Consider the following 12749-nt stretch of genomic DNA (forward strand, 5'->3'; position numbering starts at 1 on the left):
TAAAATGACGTAAAGACAGGAAAATTTAATCTTATTCAAAGTAAGGAAAAAATTTCGATTAGTGATTTAACCTCTCAGATGATCAAAGTTTCAAAAAAGTTGATAACACACTGTGTTGGAGAGGAAAATCAGTATTTTCATATTGTTGGTAGAAGAACAAATTAGTGTAATTACTATGGAAGACAATTGTGTGTGTGTGTGTGTATGTATATAAATGGCAGTTATGTGTAAAAATGACACAATACACATACACACACACATACTTATGAATATTTGCAACTGCACAAAACAATGTATATATGAGGTTATTCATTACATCATTATATATAGTACCAAAAGATTAGATCAGTTAACCAGACTTTCCTAGACAGTTAGTTATATAAATCACAAAGTCATTAAACAAACGAGACAATCTTTTTTGATAATATGGATGAATTTACAAGATACCTTTTTTGATCAAAGAGTTTGGTAAAAAAGAGTGTAGAACATGTCACTATTTGTGGAAAAGAAAATATAAACATATGTGCTTGTATATGCATAGAATCTTTTTGAATGCATACATAATGTCTTAACAATTTTTGCCCCTGCCATAGAGAACTGAGTGGTAAAGGAACAGGGTTATAAAAGTATTTACTTTGTATTCTGATTGCATTTTTACCCTTTAAATTTTTATCTCTGTGTATATACTGCTTTGTAAATATTAAACTTTTAAACATAAATTAATAGAAAATACAAAAAGAAATCTAACCTAAGACAAAAGGGAATATACTGATTTACATAAATTAACAGTAGTCCGTTTCATGTTTCTGGTGGATTACCAAACAACATTAGAACCCATGGTGCCTTTGCCCTACATTAGGAGGGAATCATTTTCAGATGCCATATGGTGGTAATAAAAATTAGTGGTAATATGTCAAAAAGATACACATCTAAATTTGTTTTTAAAAGGAAAGCATATAACTCTGTCACAAAAGTCTGAGCAAGCATCATAATTTCTCATTGGCTTAGCTCAGGAAGAGTGTCTCTTCCTGAATTTCTCTTTTTAGCTAAAAGTATGTGCTAGTTGCCTGGTTAGGACCAATCACTGCCCTCCAGGTTATTGGCAGGATGGGAAATATCATGCAAATCACATGAGTGGTTTCTGAAAGGTAATTTTGGGAACTATTTAACTAAAATCCATTCAGAAAATTAACAAATTACTGTGAGTACATTTGTATACAATATAAAATACTTGAGAAATAATAGTATTAATGAAGAAATGATAGAAAGATATTCAGTTAACATCTACAAAATAATTTAATCCAGCCAGCAGAGAGCTTGATTTTGCCTTATATGGCTGCCCTTGGGGTAATGTTTTTATTGAACATAAAGAGAATCTCATTAACATTTTTTTTGAGGGAAGTTAGAAGACAAACTTAAATGTTTATTATAATCCTGATGTTAGAGGCATTGCTAATTACAATGATGTTCTTTTGACAGGTAACTTCAAGAAAAAAAATAATTTTTAACTTAAAATGAGCAATTGGTTTCTTTTTATCTTGCTGTCATTGCACATTATCAATCTCCTCAATTTCTCATCTCATTTTAATTTCCAAAACTTAGAGCCATATTTAAGGTCCATTCTTTGTTTATATTGGATTTATATTATACACTTTTATTGTCCTAATTGATGCCCCATTTTAGACCCCTACTCCTCTTTTTTATGATTACCTTATGTTACCTATATTTTCCATATATTTTATGATCAAATTTATAGGGAAATGCAGGAGGCAAAGGACATAGTTAAAGTATAGGCTGTTTGAAATCTAAAATATTTTGTTAAATTAAGGATCAGTTTTAAGGTATATTTTCATACATACATTGTCCTGGGTCACTTTCATCTTCCATCGTAACTCAGAAAGCTGGATTATTACTCCCAGTCTCTGTGGCTAACCCAAGATAATGGAACTCCAATATAGTAAGAATGATGTTTTCTCACGAGTATTCTAAAAACCCTACAGTACATTCTTTTCATAAGAATTTAAAAAATACAAAGGCTAAGAATAAAGAAAAAGCTAGGGCCTTCAAATTTATTTCCAAACTAACATTATTTGCTACCCACAGATTTGTTGTTATGTAAGATATATAAAGTATATTTTCAAACAGATAATAAGTGCATAGATACATGCAGACACACACACACACACACAAATTTCAATTTGAATGTTTCAGTATGCATCATAGAATCAGATTTGTAAGTAACTGAATTTAAAGTATTTCTCTGCAAATTATACAAATTCTGTCTTATTTCCACAAACAGTAAGTTGACATATAAATGCACAAATTCACATTTAATTAGCTGTCAAAACACCTATGGCTGCATTTATCCAATTTGCAAGTGTAAAGGGAAAGCAAAGCATATGAGAAAGAGGTTGCACACCACACTTGTAGATTACATGCTGTGTCTGCTTTTGGCATTTCGTATTCAGGTTCTTAACAATAAAGCTAAAATATACGATGCTTATTACTGGGTCATTCTGAAACGTAAATAATTTGCTATATTGTAATTGCTAGGGACTGGGAGGAGAATAATGTTCAAGATGGAGCAATAATAGATGCATTGGTGCTTTTATTTTAAAGGCAGTTGCTTATGTATTCCATAAAAACACCAAAAAGAAAAAAAAGAGAAAGAGAAAATAAGGAAAATAAAATGCAGAAGATGTAGGATACAGAACACAGTGAAAAATGGTTAGAGCCTTAAACAGAACTAATTCCATCTTGGAATTAATGTACTTTAGTCTTGCCTTACTGCTTCTTAACTATTTCCTAAATGGCAGCTTCCAAAAATTGAAATAAATGCAACGGTACATATGCAGTAAAGTAAGTGAAAAAATAAGTGTTTTCATATGATAATTTGTAAGCATTGTAAAAGGAAGTATTTCTTATTAAAATAAAATCAACTGAATGAATGACTTCATTGTATGCATATTAAAGTTATTTTTATAATCCAAGTGTATATAAGTGAATTAGTACTTTGTATGAACCACAATTTATATGATTATTTAATTACTTGTGCAACTTTCTCAGTTGTCTCCTTGACAGTTTCTAATGAAATGTCCTATTTTAAATTATTATATTATGTTTTTATTTTTTGACTATTTCATTACTGTAGAGAAAGTCTTCAAATATAATGGTTGTATTTTTGTCTATGTTTAAGGAAAAGGCATAATTTTGAAGAAATATTTGACAGTGAACTACAATATTGTATTTGTGAAAAAGTTTCTCAAACTACTCTACTGTAATTTAAAAAAAATTTTATGTATTAGTTTTTATATATATAATTTTATGTATATATAAACAATATATATAAAGAAGTTTGAAGTTTCAGAACTTTTTGAACCAAAAGAGACTTTAGAGATCATATAATGATTTTCCAAGTGATTATTACATCCTTTTCTAGAAGAACTAAGTCATACTGTGTTGTAAAATGATGTATTTTAATGTATAAGCCAAAAACTACAAACTTAGAAACATACTGTCTCTCTTTTTTTCTCACTCCTCTGTGCCCCCACACACAAATGTTTGTTTATAAAATTCTTTGGTGCCAGTAGACTAGCTGGCCATTTGCCTTCTTCTCCTTCAGGCAGAAAAAAAAAAAAAAAAAAAAGCAGTTGCAGCTCCTTGACCTCCCCAGCAAAGTGACACAGCTGCTGTCTGCACATCAGATTAGCAATTTATAGACTATAATCATATTGCCAATGGTTTTATTAACTTTTCTTTCTCTACGGATATTAATACCCTTAAATATTTCAACATTATGTAAAATACGACCTCTAATTTCTGCTTTACCTACACAATAACTCTATGAAATGGCCTCCCTATGTTTATAGCCACTTTTATATCAAATTTCTTCTAATTGTGTTGCTATCATGAGCAGAACTGCCCCCACCACCATAGTGATTGGAGTTAAATTGTATTTTAGTATGAAACTAGAAATCAATTACCAAAAAAACTGGAAAAAACACAAACATGTGAAGGCTAAACAACATGCTACTAAAAAAACAGTGGGTCAATGAAGAAATCAAAAAGAAAATCAAAAAATACTTCGAGACAAACAAAAATGGCAACACAGTGTTTCAAAATTTATAGAATACAGCAAAAACAGTTCTAACAAGGATGTTTACAGCAATACAAGCTTACCTCAAGAAGCAAGAAATAAGAAATAGAAAATCTGACCAGACCTATTAAGAGTAATAAGATTGAATCAGCAATCAAATAACTCCCAACAAACAAAAGTCCAGGACCAGAGGGCTTCACAGGTTAACTCTACCAAACATTTAAAGAAGAGGTAATATCTGTTCTCAAACTATTCCAAAAAATTGAAGAAAAAGAATTATACCCAAATCAGACAATGACACTGCAAACAAAGAAAATTACAGACCAATATCCCTGATGAACATAGATGCAAAAATCTTTAATAAAATATTAGCAAACCGAATTCCCAATACATTGAAAGGATCATACACCATGATCAAGTGGGATTCATGACAAGGAATAAGGACTGTTTAACATACATGAACCAGTATGACCCACCACATAAACTAAATAAAGTATAAAAATCAATAATCATCTCAATAGATGAAAAAAAGCATTTGACAAAGTACAATAGCTACTCATGATTAAAAAATTCTCTCAACGAAATGGGTATAGAGGGAAAATACCTCAACAAAATAAAGGCCACATATGACAAACCAACAGCTAATATCATACTCAATGGTGAAAAGCATTTCCTCTAAGATCAAAAACAAGGGAAGAATGCCCACTCTCACCACTTTTAATCCTTGCCACAACAATCAGAAAAGAAAGAGAAATAAAAAGCATCCAAATTGGTAAGGAAAAAAGTAAAAATGTCACATTTGCAGATGACATGATACTATATATAGAACACCTTAAAGATGCCACCAAACTACTATTAGAATTAATATAAATTCAGCAAAGTTGCAGGATACAAAATTAATATACAAAAATCTGTTGTATTTTTATATGCTAATAATGAACTGCTAGAGAAATTTGTTAAAAGCCCATTTACAATTGTATTAAAAAAAAAAAAAAAACAACCTAGAAATAAACTTAAACAAGGAGACCTCTACTGAAAGACCTCTACTGTGAGAACTATAAGGCATTGTGATGAAAGAAATTGAAGACAGCAGGGGTGTGTGGGTGGCTCGGTCAGTTGAGCATCTGACTCTTGGTTTCAGCTCAGGTTATGATCTCATGAGTTGTGACCTTGAGCCCAACATCTGGATCTGTGCTCAGTGGGGGGTCTGCTTGAAGATTCTCTCACTTTGCCTCTCCCCTTACTCATGTGCATACTCTCTTTGTCTCTAGAATATGAATAAAAAAATCTTTAAAAAAAAGAATTTGAAGACAACAAAAGTAAATAGATATACTGTGTTCATGGATTGGAAGAACTAATATTGTTAAAATGACCATGCTACTCAAAGCAATCTACAGATTCAGTGCAACTCCTATCAAAAAACCAATAGCACTTTTCACATACTTAGAACAAAAAATCCAAAAATTGGTATGGAACCAGAGAAGACTCAGAATAGCCAATGTAATCTTGAGAAAGAAGGACAACTGGAGGTATCACAATCCCAGATTTTAAACTATACCACAAAGCTGTAATAATTGAAACAGCTGAGTAATGGAAAAAAAAAAAAAAAACAACAACAACAACAACAGTCATATAGATTAATAGAATGGAACAGAAAATTCAAGGGAAAAGCCCATGCTTGTACGGCTAATTAATATATGACAAAAGAGGCAAGAATATACAAAAAGGAAAAGACAGTCTCTTCAATAAATGGTGTAGATAAAATTGGGTAAAGAATATAACTGAACCACTTCTTATACGTATATCCCATATACAAAAAATAAATTAAAAAAGGATTAAAGACCTAAATGTAAGACCTGAAATCATAAAATTCCTAAAGAAAACTTAGGCAGTACTCTCCTGGACATTGGTTTTAGCAGAATTGCGTGTGTGGGTATGTGTGTGTGTGTGTGTGTGTGTGTGTGTGTGTGTGTGTGTATATCTATGCTCTCAGGGAAAGGCAAAAGCAAAAATAAACAATTGGGAGTACATCAAACTAAAAAGCTTTTGTACAGTGAAGAAAACCATCAACAAAATGAAAAAGGAATCTACTACATGGGAGAAGATATTTGTAAATGATGTAACTGATATTGGGTTAATATCCAAAAAATATAAAGAACTCATACACCTCAACACCAAAAACAAATGTAAATAAGTAAGTAAACAAACAAACAATCTGATTTTAAAATGGGCAGAAGACCTGAATGGACATTTTTCCAAAGACATAAAGATGATCAACAGACACATGAAAATATGCTCATCCCTAGTCATCAAGGAAATGCAAATCAAAACCACAATGAGATATCACTCACACCTGTCAAAATGTCCATTATCAAAAAGAGAAAAATATCAAATGTTGGCAAGGATGTGAAGAAAGGAGAACCCTCATGCACTTTTGGTGGGAATGTAAATTGGTGCAGCCATTATGAAAAATGTTATGGAGATTCTTCAAAATATTTAGAATAAAAAATACCATATGACCTAGCAAGTCGGCTTCTAGGTATTTATCCAGAGAAAATAAAAACTCCCCTATTTATCCAAAGAAAATATGTGTACCCTTATGTTTATTGCAGCACTAACTACATTAGCCAAGATACAGAATCAACCTAAGATGTCCATTAAGCGGTAAATGGATAAAGAAGATGTGGTACACACACACACACACACACACACACACACACACACACACACACACAGAGGAATATTAGTCAGGCATGAAAAAGAATGAGATCTTGCCATTTGCAACAACATGGATGGACTTAGAGGATATTATGTTGTGAAATAATCAGAGAAATATTGTACAATTTAATTTGTATGTGAAATCAAAAAACAAAACAATGGACCACACGACATAAAACAGAAACAGACTCAGAAATACAGAGAACAATTTTAAAATTGGTGGTTGCCAGAGGATAGGAGTTTAGGGGGTGGGAGAAATAGGTAAATGGGATTCAGAAGTACAATTTCCAGTTATAACATAAGTTATAAAAATATAAAGTACATCATGGGGAGTAATAGTCAATAATATTGCAATAACTATGTATGGTGACAGATGATAACTCAACTTACTGTGGTGATCATTTTGTAATGTATATAAATGTTGAATCAGTATGTTGTATACCTAAAACTAATATAATATTGTACATCAACTATACTTCAATTTAAAAAAGCAGTTATATACGGTGTCAACATATACTTAAAGCTATGTGGCCAATATATATCTTTATAAAACTGAATAGAGTTTTTGCTGAATTGGCTTAATAGAAATATACTTATTGTGTCTGAATATATGTAAAATAGAGAGTTGAAGAGGACATAATTTGATAGAGAAGCTTGTATTTGAGGCCAACTTACAGATTGCATCAGAAGAAGGGGCTAGTAAAAAGTAAGCAAAAGTTATTGTTTCAAAGAACAGAGTGTACCAAATAAACAAGCATGGAAAGTAAATGATATGAAGGATTTTATGTAAATCATGCTTTACATTTAATATTGATAACCTGGGGAAAAGTCCTCTCGGTTTGTCTAGCTGACTTGATGTGTGATTGCTTTTATGTACCACTCCAGAACAGTCTCATCCCATATAAGAGATTTTATTATGCTCCAGATTTTACAGCAAATTGGTACATAATAAATGAAAGGCCTAGGTCCAAATAATGAAAGATACATGGTAAGCTGGTAAAATACTCTTGATTTCTTTTTGTATTGAGTGCTATAAAACTCATTTCACAATCTCTTCATGAAAATATTTAATATTGCTTAAATTACTGTCTTTTATTTACATATTTTATGGAAATCCTATATAAAACCGTAGCAGTAATTTTGTGGTATCTGAAAATAACGTTTTTTCCATTTTAAAGAGAAAATACTGAACACAGAAAATGCATGAACTTTAGTTTGCATTCTGCAAGTCTTCGTTCAAAAAATTAAGGTAATATAAACATTACTTAAGTTGCTTATTAATCATTTTATTTAGGCAGAGTAATCAGAGTCCATGTTTGCATTATTATATTTAAAAATACATATTAAATTATATGTTGTCAGTTACACTTATATTTAATAGTTGTAAAAGGTTAATAAACAGTTTCCATAATATTTTGGTACCAGTATATTGCCAACACCCTATTTATTACTTACCAATTGTCTTCCCCTTCTGTGTATGTTTGACACACTTGACATATTAAGCAATGCTGTATGTAAATTAAAATAATTGTTCCTGTTGGGCTGGCCGAGAAAAAGGGGCCAAGATACCCAAGATGGCCGACTCTCCCGCCAAGATTTAAACCAAAACCTAGGCGGGAAACCAAAACCCGTCCTACCGACTTTCCTCACCCCCCAGCAGTACCCAATAAAAACCTGCCGACTCTCCAAGACAGACTTTCCCCACCCCCAGCAGTACACAATAAAAACCCTTGCTGCCTTGCCCGGGGCGCGACTTCCCCGACTCACCGCTCTTTCCTGAGTCGTGGAACCTCGCCCGCCCGAGGATGCTTGCAATAAAGTTCTTCCCTTGAACCATGTTTGCCTTGCAGTCTTCATTTCATAGGCCACGAGAAAAAACCTAACATTTGGTGCCGAAACCCGGGAGGAGATCTAGCCCCTGCTTCAGCACGGAAGCTCTCTCCTCCTCTCAAGCGGACTGGGACCCCTCTCTCCCTCTCCAAACATCTCTCGGAACTTGCTGTGGTGAGTGTTCCCTGGTCCCCAGTCCTCCTCTGGGACGCCCTGTCCTAATCGCGGCTGCGTCAGGGCGAGCCCCCCCTCCAGACACCTGGTGGCCCCCGTAGTTCCGAGGAATTGGGAGACGTCCCCATTCCGCGGCAACTACCCTCCCCTCCGAACCACGACTCAGCACATGGACAAAGGGACGCCTTTCTCCGTGCCCTGGGTTGATAGGCGAAGGGGCCATGGGAACCTCCCAGTCCAAATTCGACCCTAAAACGCTCCTGGGCTGTCTCCTGGCCAATCTTCGAACCCTAAAATTGGATCAGGACCTACGAAGGCGACGCCTCATACATTACTGTACTGTTGCTTGGCCCCAATATCAATTGGACAAACAATCACAATGGCCCCCCGAAGGCACCTTCAATTATCAGGTGCTCATGGATCTTGACAACCTCTGTAGACGCCAAGGCAAATGGTCCGAGGTCCCCTATGTCCAGGCTTTCTGGGCCTTACGCTCTCAGCCTTCACTATGCTCCCGCTGCTCGGCCTCTCAGGTCCTCCTCCCCGGCTCTCCCCCTCCGACCCTTCCGCCTACTGCTCCCAAGGACCCTGATCCACCCTCTCTCTTTCCTCTCTCTGAACCTCCTGAGAACCTCTTGGGCCCCCCCGTAAGGACCCCCCTCGTACCTCCACCCCCCCTTACCATCCCGTTCCTCAGCCGCCTGTATCCCCTAATCCCCCGCAGACCCCAGAGCCGTCCCCAGCTCCGGCTACTCCAACGGCTCCTGAAGTTGTACCCCTCGGGACCGCCACCGAGCCCCGCTCACCCCCCAACTCTCTCTCTTCCCCTCCCATCTCCACTCATACCCAGTCCCGGAATCCTTTCTCCGACCTGGTTTGTCCCCTGAGGGAGGTCGCCGGGGCCGAAGGGGTTGTCCGAGTCCATGCGCCCTTCTCCCTGCAGAACCTCTCCCAAATCGAAAAGCGCCTGGGCTCTTTTTCAGCCAACCCAGATAATTTCATCAAAGAATTCCAGTATTTGGCCCTTCCCTGGCACGACTTACATGTTGTCCAGACCACCACCCTCACCACCGAGGAGAGGGAACGTATCCAGGCTGCCGCCCGAGAGCATGCCGACCAGGTTCACCTTACTGACGCCGCCATGTCGGTCGGTGCTCAGGCGGTCCCAGCTGTAGAACCAGGCTGGACTATCAGAACGGACAAGATGGCCGCCGACGCTGCCACCGCATGATCCAATGCCTCATCGCCGGGATGAGGGCAGCCTCCAGTAAAGCTCCAGTAAATCATTCGGACCCCTGACGAGAACCCCGCTGTATTCCTTAACCGGCTAACCGAGGCCTTGACCCAATTCACCCGTCTAGATCCGGCCTCTCCGGCGGGGGCCACGATCCTAGCCACTCACTTTATCTCCCAGTCGGCACCAGATATTCAGAAAAAATTTAAAAAGGCCGAGGAGGGCCCCCAGACCCCCATTTCCGACCTGGTGAAAATGGCATTTAAGGTCTTTAATTCCCGAGAGGAGGCGGCTGAGCTTAAACGGCAGGCCAGGCTCCAGCAGAAGGTTCAGCTACAGACCCAGGCCTTGGTAGCGGCCCTGCGGCCAGCCGGCTCTGGGAGCCAGCAGAGGGGGACAGCCAACCGTACCCCACCAGGGGCATGCTTCAAATGCGGAGCCGAGGGACGCTGGGCTCGTCAATGTCCCAACCCAAAGGCGCCCACCCGACCGTGTCCTCAATGCCACATGATGGGGCATTGGAAATCAGACTGCCCTAATCTCCGGGGATCCTCGGCGCCTCTACGCGGGGGCAACCCCGAGACGGTAAGTCCGGCCTTCCAGCTACTCGGGTTGGAGGACGACGGACGGAGCCCAGACTCAGACACCCCTCTCACCCAGGCCGACCCCAGGGTCACACTCCAGGTAGTGGGTAAGTCCATCTCCTTTCTGCTAGACACGGGGGCTACCTACTCAGTTCTGCCATCCTACTCGGGACCTACGCGAACCTCACCTGTCACTGTCATGGGGATCGATGGGACCTCCTCCTTTCCCAGGGTGACCCTTCCCCTTATGTGCAGCCTGGATGGTTTCCCCTTCTCCCACTCATTCCTCGTAATTCCCTCTTGTCCGGTCCCCCTACTGGGAAGGGATACCCTCCAAAAACTGCAGGCCACCATTCGTCTCTCTCCCTCCCCCTCGACCTCAGAATGCCTCGTCTTACCCCTCCTTCCTGCCCATCCGACCCCCGCCCCAGATAACCTTCCTGCAGTGGATCACCAGGTCTGGGACACCTCTAAACCCATCATTGCATCCCACCATACCCCTGTTAAAATACAGCTAAAAGATAACTCCAAGTTCCCCTCCCGAGCACAGTTTCCCATTTCCCTGACTCACCGTCAGGGTCTCAAGCCTATCATAGACCGGCTGAGACAGCAGGGGCTCCTGATCCCCATCAGCTCCCCCTGTAACACCCCTATCCTGCCAGTCCGTAAACCTTTGGGGGCCTACCGACTGGTGCAGGACCTGCGGCTCATTAATGAGGCTGTAGTCCCGCTTTATCTGGTCGTCCCCAACCCTTATACCCTATTGTCTCATGCCCCGTCTAACACTTCTCACTTTACTGTATTAGACTTAAAGGATGCCTTCTTTACTATCCCCCTGCGCCCTGACTCCTACTTTCTCTTTGCCTTTACCTGGGAAGACCCGGACACACATGTCTCCGGGCAGCTGACCTGGACAGTCCTGCCTCAGGGATTCCGAGACAGTCCCCATATTTTTGGTCAGGCGTTGGCCACTGACCTGCAGCAGTGTGCCCTTAAGGCCAGTACCCTGCTACAATATGTGGACGATCTCCTCCTCTGCAGCCCCTCTCTCTCCTTATCCCAGGAAGACACCTCTACCCTACTCAATTTCCTGGGAGCCAAAGGGTACCGGGTCACCCCTTCAAAGGCCCAACTGTGCACCCCCTCAGTCACGTACCTGGGTATCTTCCTGACTCCCACCTCTAAGTCCCTTACCGGGGACCGCATCCACCTCCTCTGGGAACTCCAGCCTCCTCAAACTGCGGAGGAAATTCTCTCCTTTCTTGGGCTTGTAGGCTTTTTCAGACATTGGATTCCAAATTTCTCGATCCTGGCCCGACCCTTATACCAAGCGGCCAAGGAGACCCCCCAGGGTCCTCTCACTGACACCACTTCAGTCCAGCACTTGTTCTCCAAGCTGCGGGGCTACCTCACCGCCGGACCAGTCCTGGCGCTACCTGACCACTCTAAACCCTTCCACCTGTTCACCGATGAGCGCTCCGGCTCAGCCACTGGCCTCCTAGCCCAACCAGCGGGGCCCACATACAGGGCCATGGCCTACCTATCTAAACAGTTAGACACCACCACCTGAGGATGGCAGCCCTGCCTCTGAGCACTGGCGGCCGCCACCTCTCTGACCAAGGAGGCCCTCAAACTTACTCTGGGACAGCCCCTCGTAGTCTACTCTCCCCACCGACTCATGGATCTCCTCAGCCACCGATCCCTGGCCCAGTTAACCCCCTCCCACCTGCAACTGTACCATCTGCTATTCGTCGAAAATCTGCGAATTTTCCTCTCTGCCTCCCCTCGCTTAAACCCTGCTACTTTGTTGCCTGCACCCTCGCTCACCCCTGAACCCACTCATTCCTGCCCGCAACTCCTGGAGGACCTCACTCCCTCTCACCCAGGGCTCGCTGATCAGCCGTTGCCTAACCCTGACCGCGTGCTCTTCGTGGACGGCAGCTCCCTCCTGGCCTCGGACAGCCAAAGACGCGCCGCCTATGCTGTAGTCACCTCGGAGGCAGTAATAGAAACAGCTCCCCTTCCTATCAGGACCACCTCCCAGAAGGCTGAGCTTATAGCTCTCACCCGGGCGCTACACCTGTCTAAGGGACAGCGAGTCACTATATACACG

Source organism: Ursus maritimus, unplaced genomic scaffold (genome assembly GCF_017311325.1).
Source record: "Ursus maritimus isolate PB19 unplaced genomic scaffold, ASM1731132v1 scaffold_11, whole genome shotgun sequence".
NCBI lineage: Eukaryota > Metazoa > Chordata > Mammalia > Carnivora > Ursidae > Ursus > Ursus maritimus.